The sequence below is a fragment of the Pantherophis guttatus genome, chromosome 6, assembly GCF_059756535.1.
Source record: "Pantherophis guttatus breed Tessera chromosome 6, ASM5975653v1, whole genome shotgun sequence".
Lineage (NCBI taxonomy): Eukaryota > Metazoa > Chordata > Lepidosauria > Squamata > Colubridae > Pantherophis > Pantherophis guttatus.
The window spans coordinates 10,066,646-10,085,000 of record NC_142068.1 but is presented as its reverse complement, the minus strand read 5'-3'; the positions used below and the strand labels follow the sequence as shown (position 1 = coordinate 10,085,000).

General features: G+C 43.4%; 1 long non-coding RNA gene across 1 annotated transcript in view; it reads left to right on the top strand.

Moving 5' to 3' along the window:
• Positions 1–13,112, top strand: part of LOC148113039 (uncharacterized) — a 14,073-nt gene extending 961 nt beyond the window's left edge. Inside the window, exon 2 of the long non-coding RNA XR_015728486.1 lies at positions 12,918–13,112. This is a non-coding gene — a long non-coding RNA (uncharacterized LOC148113039). The remainder of the gene's footprint in view (positions 1–12,917) is intronic.
• Positions 13,113–18,355: the final 5,243 nt, after the last annotated feature.

Genomic DNA, 18,355 nt, shown 5'->3' with positions numbered 1-18,355 from the left:
ATAATATTATATATGTATATATATATGTACACACACACATACACACACACACACACACACGCACACACACTGCTGAAAAAAATAAAGGGAACACAAGCAAAAGACATCCGAGATCTGAATGAGCAGTTTATACACTGCTCAAACAACTAAAGGGAACACAAAACTACTGTATGTAATGAACAAAGTATTTAATAAGGCTATTTCATTCATTCAGATCTCGGCTGTCTTCTGCTTGAGTTCCCTTTATTTTTTTGAGCAGTGTGTGTGTGTGTGTATTCTGAGGTTTTCACGGGTGTTTGTATGTAGGTCTTTGGTTATTCAGGTTTTCTCCCGTGTAAAATTGGAGGTGTCTTGGCAACGTTTCGACGAAGTCTCATTCGTCATCTTCAGGCTGGTGTTCTCGGCTTTGTGTTTCTAGGAGCAATGTGTGTGCTCGCAGCTGTTTCTTCCTTTTAACTGCCAGTGGGGGTATGAACTGATTGGGTGGGAGCTTGGCTGTGTTCTGATTGGGTGGAGGTGTGTTCTGATTGGTTGGGGGTTTGGCTGTGCTCTGATTGGATGGGGGGTTGGCTGTGCTGTGATTGGCTGGGTGTGTGTTCTGTTTAGGTGGGGGCTTGGTTGTGCTCGGGTTAGTCTGAGTAGCAGGGGGATTTGAGCTCGTGCAACACAGCAACACAGCTCACCATATATATGTACACACACACACATGCACATAGAACCTGGTCTACCCCAATTTGGGAGGGAGCATACTGCTTCCTTTAATCTCTCCCCTGGCTCAAGATGATAAAGGGAGGAGAACTTGTGGCTCAGAGGTTAATACACCTGCCTAATATGCAGGCAGCCCAAATTCAAATCTGAGTAAGGGTATGGCTAGCTGATGAGAGCTAAATAGCTTGAAATAGATCTATACTAGTCTCCCTTTATTTTTTTATCAGCAAATATAAATTATATACATACATACATACATACATACATACATACATATACATATAACATGTATATAATGTATATAACATTAATTTTTTTAAAAAATGGTCCAAACTAGGAATCTTGATGATGTCACGGGAGAACACAGGTAGCCAATCCTGACCAGAGCACCCATCATGTACGGAAGATCCTGTGTTCACTGTAACTTTAACTGGGTGTAAAACAATTCCATTTCACACAGTGGTTTGTTTTTATTAATCATGATGAAAATTAAACACAGTTTAGAGTTCAGATGATCCTTGAAAAATTATTGTTAACCTAAACAGAATAAGTAACTTTTGAATTTACGGTAGTGTGATTGTTTATCTAACCTCATATTGTTCTTTGGCAGAAATGTCGGTTGGAACTTACATACCTTTGGCATGAAAGTATTTCATGCATGCTAAGAAAAAGAATTCTGATATTTTAGCTATCAGAAATCTATGTTCCGAATGAATGAAACTGTTAACAGCTCTCGGCTTAAATGTTGCTTCATATATAAGCGTTTCCAACAAAGTGGACTTATATCATGAATGAAGTTTACTTGGCTGGTGCATCGTGATTAGTCATTGTTTGCTATGTAAATTTTAACTGATCAGGGCACACAATATGCTAAGCCCAAACCCACAAAAATATTACAGTTTAGTAAAAGGCATGTACCCATTCAGAAAAAAGAGGTAGATATTTCAGTTTTTGATTAGAATCATCAAAGGTTTTTTAAGACATATAGCTTGGATATATTCTATTTTCTGTTAGACACGAAGTTGTGTCCGACCCATCGTGACCCCATGGACAACATTTCTCCAGGCCTTCCTGTCTTCTGCCATCCCCCGGAGTCCATTTAAGCTCACACCAACTGCTTCAGTGACTCCATCTAGCCACCTCATTCTCTGTCATCCCCTTCTTCTTTTGCCCTCAATTTTTCTCAGCATTAGGGTCTTCTCCAGTGAGTCCTTCCTTCTCATTAGGTGGCCAAAGTATTTGAGTTTCATCTTCAGGATCTGGCCTTCTAAAGAGCAGTCAGGGTTGATCTCCTCTAGGACTGGCCAGTTTGAACGCCTTGCAGTCCAAGGGACTCGCAGGAGTCTTCTCCAGCACCAGAGTTCAAAGGCCTCAATTCTTTGGTGCTCAGCCTTTCTTATAGTCCAACTTTCACAGCCATACATTGCAACTGGGGACACCATCGCCTTGACTATACGCACTTTTGTTGGCAGGGTGATATCTCTGCTTTTTAGTATGCTGTCTAGATTTGCCATAGCTTTCCTCCCCAGGAGCAAGCGTCTTTTAATTTCTTGGCTGTAGTCCCCATCTGCGGTAATCTTGGAGCCCAGGAAAATAAAATCTGTCACTACTTCCAATTCTTCCCCATTTATTTGCCAGGAATTGAGAGGGACAGATGCCATGATCTTAGTGTCGAGCCTAGCAACCTGCTCGACATCGCTAACGCGTGCTGAAAGCATCGAGAGACATATACATACTTGGTGGTGGTGGCACTGGGTGAAGGCGGCCGTATGCGGGGTGTGGGGTGGTGGTATCGGGTGCAACGGGATTAGGGCCGTTCCGGAGGACACAGCGGCAGCACCTTCCAGAACACGCTGAAGACCAATTACGCCCCTAAAAGAGGGGCGTGGTAACAAACAAGGGCGCGGTCCTAATGAGTTAATGGAAAGATGGGCTATATAAACGCCCCATTCTTGGTGTAATGTAGCGCCGATTTCAATCGTGTTTATGAATCACAGTGTGTAGCCGGATGCGGATGTGAATAAACCAGCGTGCGAAAAGAGCTGAATAAGGCTGTAGCTGTGTTTTGATTGCGTCTCGCACGGCATTCCTGAGACTTAGTTTTCTTAATGTTGAGTTTCAAGCCAACTTTTGCACACTCCTCCTTCACCTGCATCAAGAGGCTCTTTAATTCCTCTTCACTTTCTGCCATTAGAGTGGTATCATCTGCATATCTGAGGTTGTTGATATTTCTCCTGGCAATCTTAATTCCAACTTGTGATTCATCTAGCCCTACCTTTCTCATGATGTGCTCTGCATATAAGTTAAATAGGCAGGGTGACAGTATACAGCCTTGCCAAATTACTTTCTCAATTTTGAACCGATCAGTGGTTCCATGTCCAGTTCTCACTGTTGCTTCTTGACCCGCATATAGGTTTCTCAAGAGACAAATAAGATGGTCTAGTACTCCCAGCTCTTTGAGAACTTGCCACAATTTGTTGTGATCCACACAATCAAAGGCTTTAGCATAGTCAATGAAGCAGAAGTAGATGTTTTTCTGGAACTCCCTAGCTTTCTCCATGATCCAGCATATGTTGGCAATTTGATCTCTAGTTCCTCTGCCTCTTCAAAATCCTGCCTGTACTTCTGGTAGTTCTCGGTCCACATACTGCTGGAGCCTAGCTTGTAGGATTTTGAGTATAACTTCGCTAGCATGTGAAATGGCTGCAATGGTGTGGTAGTTTGAACATTCTTTGGCATAGCCCTTCTTTGGAATTGGAATGTAAACTGACCTTTTCCAATCCTGTGGCCACTGTTGAGTTTACCAAGTTTGCTGGCAAATTGAGTGTAGCACTTTTACTGCATCGTCTTTTAAGAATTTGAATAGTTCAGCTGGAATACTGTCACCTCCACTAGCTTTGTTGTTGCTCAGACTTCATAAGGCCCATTTGACTTCACATTCCAGGATGTTTGGCTTGAGGTCAGTGACCACCCTATCGTGGTTATCAGGGATGTTAAACTCATTCTTGTATAGTTCTTCTGTGTAATTTTGCCACCTCTTCTTAATCTCTTCTGCCTCTCACATTTCCATTGATCAGAAGGCAAACACTCCCAGATTTTTCTGCCATCTAGCTATCTTTTTTTTGGGTGTGTGTGTGTGTGTGTGTGTGTGTAACATGGGAGACAAATTTCTTAACCATGAAGCAGTCTACAATGATCCAAGCAAAATGGAATCTCAGCACTATTACTGGAAATGCCATTTATGCTTGAAACATTTTCCTTGCTTTGGACAGCCTTCCTTCCTTCCTTCCTTCCTTCCTTCCTTCCTTCCTTCCTTCCTTCCTCCCTCCCTCCCTCCCTCCCTCCCTTCCCTTCCCTTCCCTTCCCTTCCCCCCCTCCCTGCCTCCCTCCCTCTTTCTTTCTTTCTTTCTTTCTTTCTTTCTTTCTTTCTTCCTTCCTTCCTTCCTTCCTTCCTTCCTTCCTTCCTTCCTTCCTTCCTTCCTTCCTTCTTAAAAACATCAGGTGAGCCCTATGAGTTCAAAAGCTGGAGTTCCCAAATGTTTGGGCACCTGCAAACACAGTGTTGGGGATTCAGGAAGGGTGACAGGATGATACAAGCATCTCACAGTAGATTGCTGTGAAGTTTTCAGCAAATGTTGTGGTGGTCCAGTTGTAAATTCTGAGCTTGACTGTGATACTCTGCAAAGGAGCAGACAGAGGGAGTCTTGCACTGATTTTTGTAATTTATAGCTCCATCTGATGCGTGCGAGCACCATGTCTTGTTTTGTTGGTGTCCTTTGTTAAAGAGCATCCATCTTAACCATCTTAATTTGATTCCTGTTCTCCCAGTCGTACATTTCACTCTGGCTCTGTTTTGTTTGCCTCTTCATGTTCGAGGGCTCACCGGTGACATATTCTTTTATTGACAAAAACAACTTCTACACAATAAAGTGATTTGATCTGGAGCCCTCCCGAGAAAGTATCCGGCAATAAATGCTGGGGTTAATATCCCTCTGCAGCTGTTTGGTGTTACAAAGAAGACAACTTTCGCGGAAGATTTAGTAATTGAAGATTCTCCATTAACAACACTGGGCTACCATCTTTTCTCTCCAAACAATCGTGTTATGACAATTTCGCTCCTCAATGGCTTCTGTGGGAAATTGAAGAGAGAACAAAATGGTGCTAATGAATCTTCAAATATATCTGGACAGAGTTGTAACTGGAGGACTTTTATCCAAACACACAGTCAAAAAAAAAAAAAGTGATAGGCTTCTTGCTCTTTTTAAGAAGAGACTAGACCAGTGATGGCTAATCTTTTTGCCGTCGTGTGCCAAAAATGGGGGGAGTGGGGGGGGGGTCGCACCCTTGTGTGCCCACACCCATAATTCAATGCCCCCCAGTGCCCCCCCATGCATGCAGGCATGACCCCCCCTGCATGCGCGTGTGACCCCACTGCATTCCCCTGCTTTTGGCATGTGACAGCAAAAAGGTTACTGGTGGGTCCAGTAGGCCCGTTTTTCGCCCTCCTCAGGCTCCAGAGGCTTTCTTGGAGCCTGGGGAGGGTGAAAACGGCCTTCCCCATTCCCCCCGAGGCCCTCTGGAGGCTGGAAATGGCCCGTTTCCCGACTTCCAGTGGGCCCGGAAGGCCCAAAAATCAGCTGGCCGGCGCACACATGTATGCTGGAGCTGAGCTAGGGCAATGCTCGCGTGCCCACAGATATGGCTCCGCGTGCCACAACTGGCACGCATGCCATAGGTTCGCCATCACAGGACTAGACAGTCACTTATTTGAAATAGTATAGGTTCTCCTGCTTGAGCAGGGGGCTGGACTAGAAGACCTCCAAGGTCCTATTCTACTCTATTCTACTCTATTCTACTCTACTCTACTCTACTCTACTCTACTCTACTCTACTCTACTCTATCCTACCTTACCCTACCCTACCCTACCCTACTAATCTACTGTACTGTACTGTACTGTACTCTACTCTACTCTACTCTACTCTACTCTACTCTACCCTACCCTACCCTACCCTACTACTCTACTCTACTCTACTCTACTCCATTCCATTCTAATCTGCTGCTATGATGTCCAGTCCAATATAGAATTTAAATTTTGCTTGCCCAAAATATACATTGCTGAGACATCACGATGCCGACAAAGGTCTAAATATCAAAGCGATGGTTGTAGTCACATATGGCTGTGAAGAGTTGGACCATAAGAAAGACTGAATGCCAAAGAACGGATGCTTTTGAATTGTGGTGTTGAAAAAGACGCTTAAGAATCCCTTGGATTGCAAGAAGACCCAATCGGTCAATCCTAAAGGAAATCAACCCTTTGGAAGGACAGATCCTGAAGCTGAAGCTCAAATACTTTGGCCACCAAAGGAGAAGAGATGACTCCTTGGAAAAGACCCTGATGGTGGGAAAGATGGAAGGCAGAAGGAGAAAGGGACGGCAGAGGTTGAGATGGTTAGATAGGGTCATTGATGCAATGAATGTGAATCTGGGCAAACTCCAAGAGACAGTGGAGGACAGGAGGCCCAGGCATGCTATGGTCCATGGTATCACAAAGAGTCCGACATGATTTAACGACTGTGCAACAAAAATACATATGGAGTATGTATCAACTCTTACTAAATTCTGTAAAGATCTGGAGGTTTTGAAGAAGAGATTAGACAACCATTTGTCTGAAATGGTATGGGGTCTCCTGCTTGAGCAGGGGACTGGACTGAAGACCCCCAAAGTCCCCTCCAATTCATTATTCTGTATAGGGTCTCAGGCAGTAGGCAATATGGGGAGGGGGGAACAGTATCTAAGTTGTGATTTTTGTCCACCTCTCTTATAATTGATGCTTAAGGTAAAGGTTCCCCTTGCACATATGTGCTAGTCGTTCCTGACTCTAGGGGGTGGTGCTCATCTCCATTTCAAAGCCAAAGAGCCAGCACTGTCCGAAGACGTCTCTGTGATCATGTGGCTGGCATGATTAAATGCCAAAGGTGCATGGAACACTGTTACCTTCCCACCAAAGATGGTCCCTATTTTTCTACTTGCCTTTTTTAATGTGCTTTCGAACTGCTAGGTTGGCAGAAGCTGGGACAAGTAACGGGAGCTCACCCCATTACGCGGCACTAGGGATTCGAACCGCTGAACTGCCGACCATTCAATTAGCCACTCAGTCACCGCATCCCTAACTGATGCTTAGATACGCCCAAATCAGTATTTTTTCTTGACAGTCAGATGTTTTTGTTGGTAATATCTGTCTGTATATGAATGGACTAATAATAATAATAATAATAATAATAATAATAATAATAATAATAATAATAATAATAATAAACAAACAAACTGACTACTTACAATGCCATGACCGTGTTGCTAAGATCATTCACTGGAAATTGTGCCAGAAGTTTGGATTTGAGTACAGCAAAATCCACTGGGAACATCAGTTTGAGAAAGTTTTAGAGAATGAGAAATTCAAGATCTTGTGGGACTTTAGGATTCAGACTGACAGGCACTTGGTCCACAACACACCTGACATAACAATAGTTGAAAAGAAAAAAGTATGGTTCATTGACATTGCAATACCTGGTGATGCACGGATTGAAGATAAGCAGCAAGAAAAAATCACAAAGTACCGGGACTTGCAAATTGAAGTTGAGCGACTGTGGAAAAAGAAATCATGTGTTGTCCCGATTGTAATTGGAGCCCTTGGAGCAATACCCAAAGGGCTACCCTGCTATTTAGAAATTCTAAATTTGCCGGACTTGAACATTTTGACTCTACAAAAAACCACCTTACTCGGAACAGCTTACATCCTCCGACGATACCTTAACAGTTCCTAGGTCCTTGGTTAGGACTCGAGCTGCTGAGCTATTAACCAGCCTCAAAGGCTGTGAATCTCACTAAAGATTAAATAATAATAATAATAATAATAATAATAATAATAATAATAATAATAATAATCCACCTTGGAAGGATGGAAGGCTGAGTCAACCTTGAGCCGGTGAGATTTGATCCACTGATCTGCTGAACTAGCAGTCAGCTGAAGTAGGTGCAGTACTGCACCCTAACCACTGTGCCACCTCGGCTCATCCTGAACAATGCATTTCAAACGACAGAAGGTTTGCTGCTATGAAGGTCTCCTTTTGTCTATGGAGATTCTCAGTCATCTAAGTCATGGTTGTCCCAAAGGTGCTTTTTCAACTGGACTTTCTGGTTTTTCTTTGAAGACGTTTCACTTCTCATCCAAGAGGCTTCTTCAGTTCTTCAGAACTTTTGGGATAAACTGTCCTTCGTGATTCACAAGGATTTCTGTCTTTCTCTGAAGGGAGGATGTTGAAAGGTCCTTCCAGGAGAGCAACTCCTGCTATCCTTAGAGAGAAACAACTAAAAGAAGCATCCAAGGTGACCCTCCTGGGAAGGGTCTACTGAACCAGAACCTGGAAAAGGCAGGGTGGGTGGGTGGGTAGCGTTAAGGATATTGTTGTTGTGTTACCAACCAGCAGAGTAAATGCACAGAGAAACGTTGCTGAGAGCAATGAATAAGAGATGTGCAAACTGGTTTATCAAAAGTTTACTTTACAGTGAAAAAACAATCTCATAGTCTTTAAATCAATCCAAGTCTTTGCCAGTTAAATCGGTCCAGTGATATAGAAATCTTCTTACCACACAAACAGTAGTTGGTTAGAATAACAAACTCACTCTGGTTCACAAACCACGATGGTAGCAGATCCATCCAACGATGATAGCACAATGATAGCAACTCCACACTCAATGGTAGCTTATCATCAACTGAATACGTTACAGAACCTCCCTTAAATACGTTCACAACCAGTGATTATCTAATGACAGCATGACTCAGCATTACAATGAATCAGCAGTAAAACTTTAAAGTCACACAACACATATTCAGATTAAAGTCACAGAACACATATATTGCCTGGACAACTTGTTAGGCTCAAATCATATCCTAACAGGTAGGAAGTGGGACGCAAATCCCACTCAAGGTTTCATCGGAACAACTCAAAGCCAGAGGCTCAGCGAGATGTATGTAAATCAGTCTTTCATGCAAGGATGCTCCTGAATAAACTTGCTTGGTTCACAAACCTTGTAATGAATGCAGAAGTGGAGAATTGCCAGGTTGGAGAGATTTGGGAAGCAGCAAATAATTGGCAGGAGAGCAGAAAAAAAAACCCAGAGCAATTAAGGGATAGGATGAAGGTCAGAGAAAAAGTCACAGAAGCCCTGCTCTGGGCTTCTACGGCATCTATTTTCAGGGACTATCGTGGCTTTTGCACACAACCAAGAGAATAAAGCTCCTTCTATATCTGGAAGTGAAGTCATTCTGAGATAATATAATAACAGAGTTGGAAGGGACCTTGGAGGTCTTCTAGTCCAACCCTCACCCATCCTGCTCAATTGTACAGGCGACCCTATACAATTTGAGACAAGTGGCTGTTCAGTCTCTTCTTAAAAACCTCCAGCGATGAAGCACCCATAACTTCTGGAGGCAACTTCTGTTCCACTGGTTAATTGTCCTCACTGTTAGGAAATTTCTCCTTAATTCCAGGTCGCTTCTCCTCTTCATTAGTTTCCATCCATTGCTTTTGTTTGGTCTTGCCTTCTGGTGCTTTGGAAAATAGGTTGACCTCCTCATCTTTGTGATAGCCTCTCAAATATTTAAACACTGCTATCATGTCACCCCGGTCTTTCTTTTCGGTAGACTAGACAAACCCAATTCCTGGGAGATGGGCATCAGGCTTTGAACCTCCACAATATTGCGTGGCCTGGGAAATGGAGACCATTAAAAATCAGCTCAGGTCTTGTTAAAAAGATTATCTATTTATCCAACCATCCATCCATCTCTCTATCTCTATCTCTATCTCCATCCATCCATCCATCCATCCATCCATCCATCTCTATATCTCTATATCTCTATATCTCTATATTTCTATATCTCTATATCTCTATAATCTATCTATCCATCCATCCATCTATCATCCATCCACCCATCCATCCATCCATCCATCCATCCATCCATCCATCCATCCATTTCTATATCTCTATATCTCTATATCTCTATAATCTATCTATCTATCTGTCTGTCTGTCTGTCTGTCTGTCTGTCTGTCTGTCTGTCTGTCTATCTATCTATCTATCTATCTATCTATCTATCTATCTATCTATCTATTTATCATCCATCCATCTCTATATCCCTATATCTCTATAATCTATCTATCTATCTGTCTATCTATCTATCATCTATCTATCTATCTATCTATCTATCTATCTATCTATCTATCTATCCATCCATCCATCCATCCATCCATATCTATCTATCTATCTATCTATCTATCTATCTATCTATCTATCTATCTATTTATCATCATCTATTTTAGTACTTCCTGGAATTTTCCTGTTGGTGGAAATCATCACCACATCCTGCCTGCTGGGATTTCCTCTCTGCCACAAAGGGCAAGGCATTGTCATGTCACCATCCCTAGATCTTTCTTCCATCTGGTCCTGGTCACTCTATACTGGGGTGTACAAACTTGGCAACCTTAAGGCTTGTGGACTTCGACTCCCAGAATCCCCCAGCCGGATTTTAATCACGTGGCCATGGGGACGCTGCAATGTTGGTAAGTGCGAAAAATGGTCAAAGTCATTTTTTCCATGCTGTTGTAAGAATGGCCACTAAAGGAATGATTGTAAATTGAGGACTACCTGGAGCTGTGAGGACATTCACAAGCCTTGTTACTAAGCAAAATTAGAGCCTTGCAAATTATGCTGGCTTATTTTTCTTTTAACCCCGGGAATAGATAAATGGAGATTAACACAGCTGTAAAGGAAAATTCTGAAAATCTCCAGACAGTCAGATTTGGTCCAGAAGCTTGCAGATGTTGGCGACTCATATACAACTATTTGCACTGATTCTGCAGCTGGAAAGAAATGTGGCTTTAAAAAAAAGTAACCCACTAACCCCTGTTTTCTTTACTAATGTTACCAAAAGTCAACATTTTAAAACATTAAATCAAAAAGAAAGGGGGGGGGGAAGAGAGGGAAACCGCTCAAAATCTCTCAATTTCCAGCTTCTGAAAACGGTATTATATGTCCCAATTTTAAAGTGAATTTGTTCCCTTTAACATTTTGCATTTCCTTTTTCCCCCTCACAGTTCAAACATGCTTACTAGCAGAAATCTTCCCACAAATGAGAAACACATTGGAGAGTACACACAAACACACACAGAGGTTTGGGATTTGGGGAGGTGTTTATCTCCCTTCATCCTTTTTTTTTTTTTGACAACTGGGTATATCTTATTTTTAGACAGCACGGTGGCTCAGTGGTTAAGACGCTGGGTTTGTTGGCTGGAAATCTGACAGTCCCGGTTCGAGACCTGGACACCATGTAACGGGGCGAGTTTCCATCCTTCCCTCAGCTCCTATCAATCTAGCAGTTCAAAAGCATGCAAATGCAATTAGATAAATAGGTACCACTTTGGTGGGAGGGTAACAGTGCTCCATGACATCATGCCGACCACATGACCGCGGAAATGTCTTCAGACAGTGCTGGCTCAATGGCTTAGAAACGGAGATGAGCACTGCCCCCTAGGGCCGTCAATGATTAGCAGAGTAGTCCCAAAGGTGCTTTTTCATGAGGCAACTGGACTTTCTTGTTTTTTCTTTGGAAGACATTTCACTTCTCATCCGAGAAGCTTCTTCAGCTCCAGCAGGATAGTCCTTCTTCAGCTCTGACAGGATATCCTGTCAGATATCCTGTCAACAGTTCATGCTTCATTTAGTCAGAAAACAAACCTAGTGGCTTTGCAACCTATAATAATCTTGGTGAGGTTGATGTTGGTTAGCATCTTTGTGCCTTAGGATCTCTTGCAATTTTTAAAATCAGGAAGGGACCTTGGAGGTATTCTACTCCAATCCTCTGCTCAAGTAGGAGACAATATACAATTTGAGACAAGTGGTTATCCAGTCTCTTTGTTGTGGCCTGTCGGCCGCCGGCCCCTCCAGCAGCTGAATCAACCAGATGAGGAGGTGGCATGGAAGTCGGGGCCAGCATCAAGGCGACCTGAGAGCTCCGAGGGGAAAGAGGGAATGGAGCTGTCAGAGACAGAGACAGAGACGGAGCCTGGGCCGTCCATCAGCCCTCAGATGGAGAGTCAACAGCCCCCAGGCCTGGAGGTGGCTGATGAGGAAGAGGAGGAACAGCTGGATCCAGTGCCTGACGCGCGGATGCACAGAAGGCAGAGGAGAGGAGAGCAGTGGAAATCTATGGGACGGTCCTTGGGACGGAAGAGCCACCGCTGCTAGTGAAGCCCCATCCTAGCTCTGGGGATAAAAGGCAGGGGGCAGAGATGAATAGGTGTGGCAGACAACTATCCATCTCCCCTGCCGGACGGACTTATTAGCCTGCTGTGTGTGTGTGAGAGAGACATTTTTGCCGTGGGTACTAGCGCTCCTAATAAAGGAAACATTTATTTAACTACAGAGGGTTTGTCGTGTTTGGGGAGCTGGGTCAGAACCCTCTTCTTAAAAACCTCCAGTGATGAAGCACCTACACCTTCCGAAGGCAAGCTGTTCCACCGGTTAATTGCTCTCACTGTTAGGAAGTTTAAATCTAGTCCATTTGTTAGTTTATAGTTCAACTGTGGTGTGCAAACTCAGAAGAGAGATTAATTTAGTGCTACTATGGTTAAGCAATCAACTGTTGTAGGATTTATTGTTTTGTTAAGCCTTCTACTCCAGAATATTTAAAAAGGAGGCCATTTGTCACGTTCCATGTTTCTAATCTGGCACATTATTCTGTATGTGAAGTTTTCCAAGCTGATATTTATCATTGTTATTTTTGCATTGTTTTTCCTTCCCAAGGAAGGGGAGAAGAAGAAAAAAACTCAGGGTGATGCAGTTGAGTGTGTCCCAAACATCCCCATTTCATGCAGATTGTCTGAAACAATAAACAATCTGGATTTATTTATGCCTCACTTCATCAAGTCGGGCTTCTTAGGGTCTGAGAGTGAATGTTATTACCTGTGTTAAAAAAAATGTGTGGTTACTTCAGTGGCATCAAAGAGCACTCTATAAATATGACTTGAAACGGTTCCTCAAATTTAGAGCACTTGAAAGAGTTTCTCAGACTTGAATGTGATGGTTTAGGGAAGCTTTGTTGTGTTTGTCTAAATTATTACCCGTCCTTTAATTATTATTTTTTTCATTTTATAGCTTAGGGCAAAATGGACATCTTTCAATGTAAAATGGGGTAGGAAAAAATACGATACTAGGAAAGCAGTAATTCAACTCAAGATCTGCCCTTCTGCTGGAACTATATTCGTCCTGGAGTGGTTCAGAGAACTAATTCATCATAATTGCCCAGCTGTGCCAAAAAAGAGAAGAAATAAAATATGCAAAACGTGAAAACCAGATCTTTGTTAATTAACATGGGGGAAGGACGTTCTGCAAATGGAATTTTCCTATGAGTCAATGTCCTACAAGACTTTTTAGCTGTGGAAATGGCCTTAGCGGGATACGACAATCACTAACAATCATATGTAAGCGATATAGACAATCAATTCCATATGAGCCAGCAGTGTGCTGCAGCCATCAAAAAACCCCAATACAATCCTAGGCTGTTTTGGTTTAACAGATGGATAGAATCAAGATCACGTGAAGTACAGTGGTGGGTTCCTCCCGGTTCCGCCCAGTTCTGCCAGCTGGTAGCAGTGACGATATGATGTCACCGAACTGGTTCTGCCCACCCCCACCCCCGCATTATTTTTACCTTTTATTTGCCCCCACCCCCAATTTATTGCTGCCTCCTGAGTCCCAGCTGATCGGCTAGAAGGAAAAAAAACTGTTTAAACTCTTGCCGCGGGGCTTCAAAGGGCCGCCCTACAGCTGTTCAGTGGTAAAAGGCAGTTTGGTGGTAGACCGGTGCCTCCAAAAACAAATGAGTAGACCAGTGCCTCCAAAATACAAATGAGTAGACCAGTGCCTCCAAAAAACAATTGAGTAGACCAGTACAGCTCTGCAAGCAGTTAAAAGCCTGGTAGACCAGTACCTCTGCTAAATCCTAAAGAATTGTCACATGACCATCAAGCCACGCCCACAAAATAAGCCATGCCCACAAAACCGGTAGTAAAATATTTTAGAACCCACCCCTGGTGAAGTGTTAGTATCACTTTATAAGGGCTTGGTAAGGCCACACTTGCATACTGCATCCAGTTTTGGTCGCCACAATATAAAAAAGATGTGGAGACTCTAGAAAGAGTGCAGAGAAGAGCAACAAAGATGATTAGGGGACTGGAGGCTAAAACATATGAAGAACGGTTGCAGAAACTGGGTATGTCTAGTCTGATGAGAAGAAGGACTGGGGGGACATGATAGCAGTCTTCCAATATTTGGGGGGTTGCCACAAAGAAGACGGGAGGGGCAATCTATTTCCCAAAGGACCTGAAAGCAGGACAAGAAACAAAAGATGGAAACTAGTCAAGGAGAGAAGCAACTTAGAACTAAGGAGAAATGTCCTGATAGAGAGAACAATTAACCAGTGGAATAGTTTGCCCTCAAAAGTTGTGGATACTCCATCACTGAAGTTTTTCAAAAAGGGACCGAACAACCTTTGGCTTTAATATTGGGTCAAAATACATGGAAATACTTTATTCTGATTCTGTTCCAGATAATTAAAAACAGGTAATTTATTTGCTAGGGCTAACAGGCCCTAATGTGGAAACCACGGTTAAGTTGGAATATTTTGCAAATGTTCCTCTTTTTTTTTTTTTGCTTTAAAAAAAAAGTAAAAGAGAGAGGGGGGGGAGGGAGGGAGGGAAGGAAGGAAGAAAACAAGAGCTGGGAGTTGGGGAAAGAAGGATGAGGGATAATTTTTTTGTTGCCGAATGTAACTCATCACCTTAGGTACAATCCTGGTCACAGCTGGTTTGGCATCTTTAAAGTCTTCCTGCCTGGGTTATTATGGGCCACCCACACTAGGAGCAACCAAGGGATTGCTTAACTGATATGTATTTTGGCAGTTTACCTCCACAAGGGAGTAACTGGCTGTGCCAGCGCACAGCTTGAAAAAGGCCTCCTATCTGTGATTTACCCCAGCAGGTGGTTGCATACAAAAGTAGAAGGAGTAATTGTTAAAAATAAAGATGAAATAGCAAAGGGGAGTGGGGGGTCTCTCCTGTAAGGTTGCTTCCTGTTTTAAAACTAAATGGGCTGATTCTTCTGCTAGAGCGGCTTAATACATCTGAGAAAAAGAAAAGCAAAGGCTTGAATGGGTTTGCAGGGCATGTAGGATTAAGATAAAATTCAGAGACCTGCTGAAATCTGGATGAGCACTAGAGGTCGGCAAAGCAAGCTTCCCAAACCCTCTGCTGCCATCTGGTGGGCATCTGGAACATTGGAGTCCAGATGTGATCATCCTTAAACCAGGCAGTATAGGCTTAATTTGTTTGGGCATAGCTTGTTAGCTATCAAATATACTAATTAAAAAAAAAAAAAACTATTTAGTAACAGAGTTGGAAGGGACCTTGGAAGTCATCTAGTCCAACCCCCTGCTCACACAGGAGACCTATAGTAGGGATTCGAACCACCGAACTGCCGACCTTTCTGATCAACAAGCTCAGTGTCTTAGCCACTGAGCCACCTAAACTCAAATTAAGATTTTAGTACGGCGCATGAGCCCAGCATTGTCTTTAGATGACAAGTCTACAGCGGTTTGCAAATGGCAGTAGTAGGTTTCCTTTTTTCTTATAAAATGGAATAGATCCTGGCCATCAAAGGCAGACATTTCATTTAGCCCAATTTAACTTAGCCCAACTAATCCCCAATTGTGTACTTTTAGAAGTTCCAGATCCAGAGATCAGAAACGGAACACTGATAGTAAAATATATCACCATTTGGGAAAATAATACGCTCTGCGCATCCACAGAAGTGGTCGTGTGAGCGAACCAATAGCAAAGATAAGTGAAACCCACCTCTGGGCAGCAGATATCCAAGAGTGAACTCAAAAACAATACCGTGATGATAAAGTCAAAATTAATCATGGATAAGATGCCATGGTGAACTTTCTACCAGCAGATTACAATAACAGTTTGTTAGACACAAGAACAGTTTTTTTCCTGAATGCCATCACTCTGCTCACCAAATAATTCCCTCAACGCTGTCAAACTATTTACTAAGTCTGCACTACTATTAATCTCATCGTTCCCACCACCCATCTCCTCCCACTTATGACTGAATGACTGTAACTTTGTTGCTTGGATCCTTACGATTTATGTTGACTGTTTCCTAATATGATTTGATTGCTTATTTGTGCCCTATGACTATCATTAAGTGTTGTACCTTATGATTCTTGACGAATGTATCTTTTCTTTTATGTACGCTGAGAGCGTATGCGCCAAGACAAATTCCTTGTGTGTCCAATCACACTTGGCCAATAAAGAATTCTATTCTATTCTATTCTATTCTATTCTATTCTATTCTATTCTATTCTATTCTATTCTATTCTATTCTATTCTATTCAACTCCACCCCACCCCACTCCACTCCACTCCACTCCACTCCACTCCACTCCACCCCACTCCACTCCACTCCACCCCACCCCACTCCACTCCACTCCACTCCAATCCAATCCAATCCATTCCATTCCATTCCATTCCATTCTAGTTTATCTGACAAACAGACCATTTCAAGGCTTGTGACAACAGGGCACCCCAAGACATAAGTCTTTCTAGTGGGGAGCTAATCTCAAAATAGATTGCTTTCTTGTTTTGAGATTGCAGTTTGCAGAGTGGCTGGTGGAAGGCAGTGCTGTATCCCAGTGGATCCCCAAATGCTTCTTCGGCCTCAAGTGTCCTGAAACATACTAAAACGACAAAAAATTAGGACACTGTTGTGTCTTATGTAGAGCCCTTAGGGATACTTCAAATTTCAGCATGGAAGGATTATATTGATACAATTTACTTTTAGGCTTATTTAGGCTTTTTAGGAAAAAAATCTATTACAGGTAGTCCTCGACTTATGACCACAATTGAGTCAGTCCAAAATTTCTGTTGTTAAGTGAGATATTTGGGGTGGGTGCTTGGGCCCACCCACAGTCGCCGCTACCAGTTTGCATCACCACTACCGCTTCACCTGAACTGGTACGAACTGGCTGAATACCACCACTGGAAGAGGACTCCCTGTATCTCAAACTATGCTAAGACAAACCCCCTTTCCCACTTCCTTCTTTTGGGGATGTGACTTTGGGACTGTTCTGCCCCAGCTTCGGACCCCAAAGAACACAGCACACACAAAGTCCGTTCAAACCTTAGTTTACTAAATAAACCAGTTTTTTACAACAACGGCTGTTAATTAACTGCATTAACAGCCGCCAAGAATTCAAAGAGTAATACTGAAAGCTTACTGTGGTTGGCAGAATGCCCAGAAGCAATTTGCAGGAAGCTGATAAGATAAGCAAGACAAGACACGAAGGTATGTGAACGGAGTTGTTCCCTGCAAATTGCTTCAGACAGCATTCCTCCTTAAATAGGCTAAGGGAGTGGCCAATTAGCCCCAAGCCTTACTCTTGAGGAGACCTCCTCCTGAGGAGCCACTCCTGCCTTTTGGCACCTCTGCGTGCCCGTGCATCGAGAAGAGGCTCCTCCTCTTCTTCCTCTTCACCCATGGAAGCTTCTGGAGGTTCTGAAGGCCCTGGCTGAATCCCCACCTCTGACACCACATCTTCTCCAGCCTCTTCATTGTCCGACTTGAGTGCCAGCTGCACAGGCTGCTGGCGCAGCACCACACCAGCCTCCTCACTGTTGGAATCAGCTACTAGCTGCACAGGCTGCTGACGGGCCACAACAGGGATGTTGCAAATGGCAGGATGGAGCCAAATCAAGCCAAGTTCTGATTCAAACCTGCCATTTGGTTTTGGAGTTGAGTCCATTTTGCCATTTCCCTTCACAGACTTGAATCCATTCGAATCCATTCGGTTCGAAGATCTGATCTAAACGTGCAACGCATCTGTTTGCCGAAATCCATCAAACCTTCAAATCAGTTCAAAAGCACTTAACTTGATACAATGCATGAATTCCCTCATTCGAGGGAATAATTCAATTAGATTGCCTCTAATTGAACCTTTGAACTCCAAGCTCCGCATAACTCTGAGAAAATGTAAGCCTTTGAGGTTTGCTCGCCTTGACCTTTGCCAAAATCGGGGATACATTGTCGCTCCAGATGTCGCTGAACTACCATTCCCAGGAACCTTTGCTTGCCTGGTGAGTGGTAGTAGTGGGAGCCGTAGTCCTCAACTTATGACCAAAATTTCTGTTGCTAAGTGAGGCAGTGATTAGGTGTCAAAGCCAGTCAAATGTTTATTACAGTCAAAGACCAGTACAATTACTCCCATGTAACACCTCTCCTGCGCGAGCTGCACTGGCTCCCGGTGGTCTTCCGGGTGCGCTTCAAGGTATTGGTTATCACCTTTAGAGCAGTCCATGGCTTAGGACCTGGGTACCTACAAGACCTCCTTCTGCCACCGGTAGCCTCTCACCGGCCAGTACGCTCCCACAGAGAGGGGCTCCTCAGGGTGCCATCCGTCAAACAGTGTCGACTGGGGGCCTCCAGGGGGAGAGCCTTCTCTGTGGGGGCACCTGCCCTTTGGAACAAGCTCCC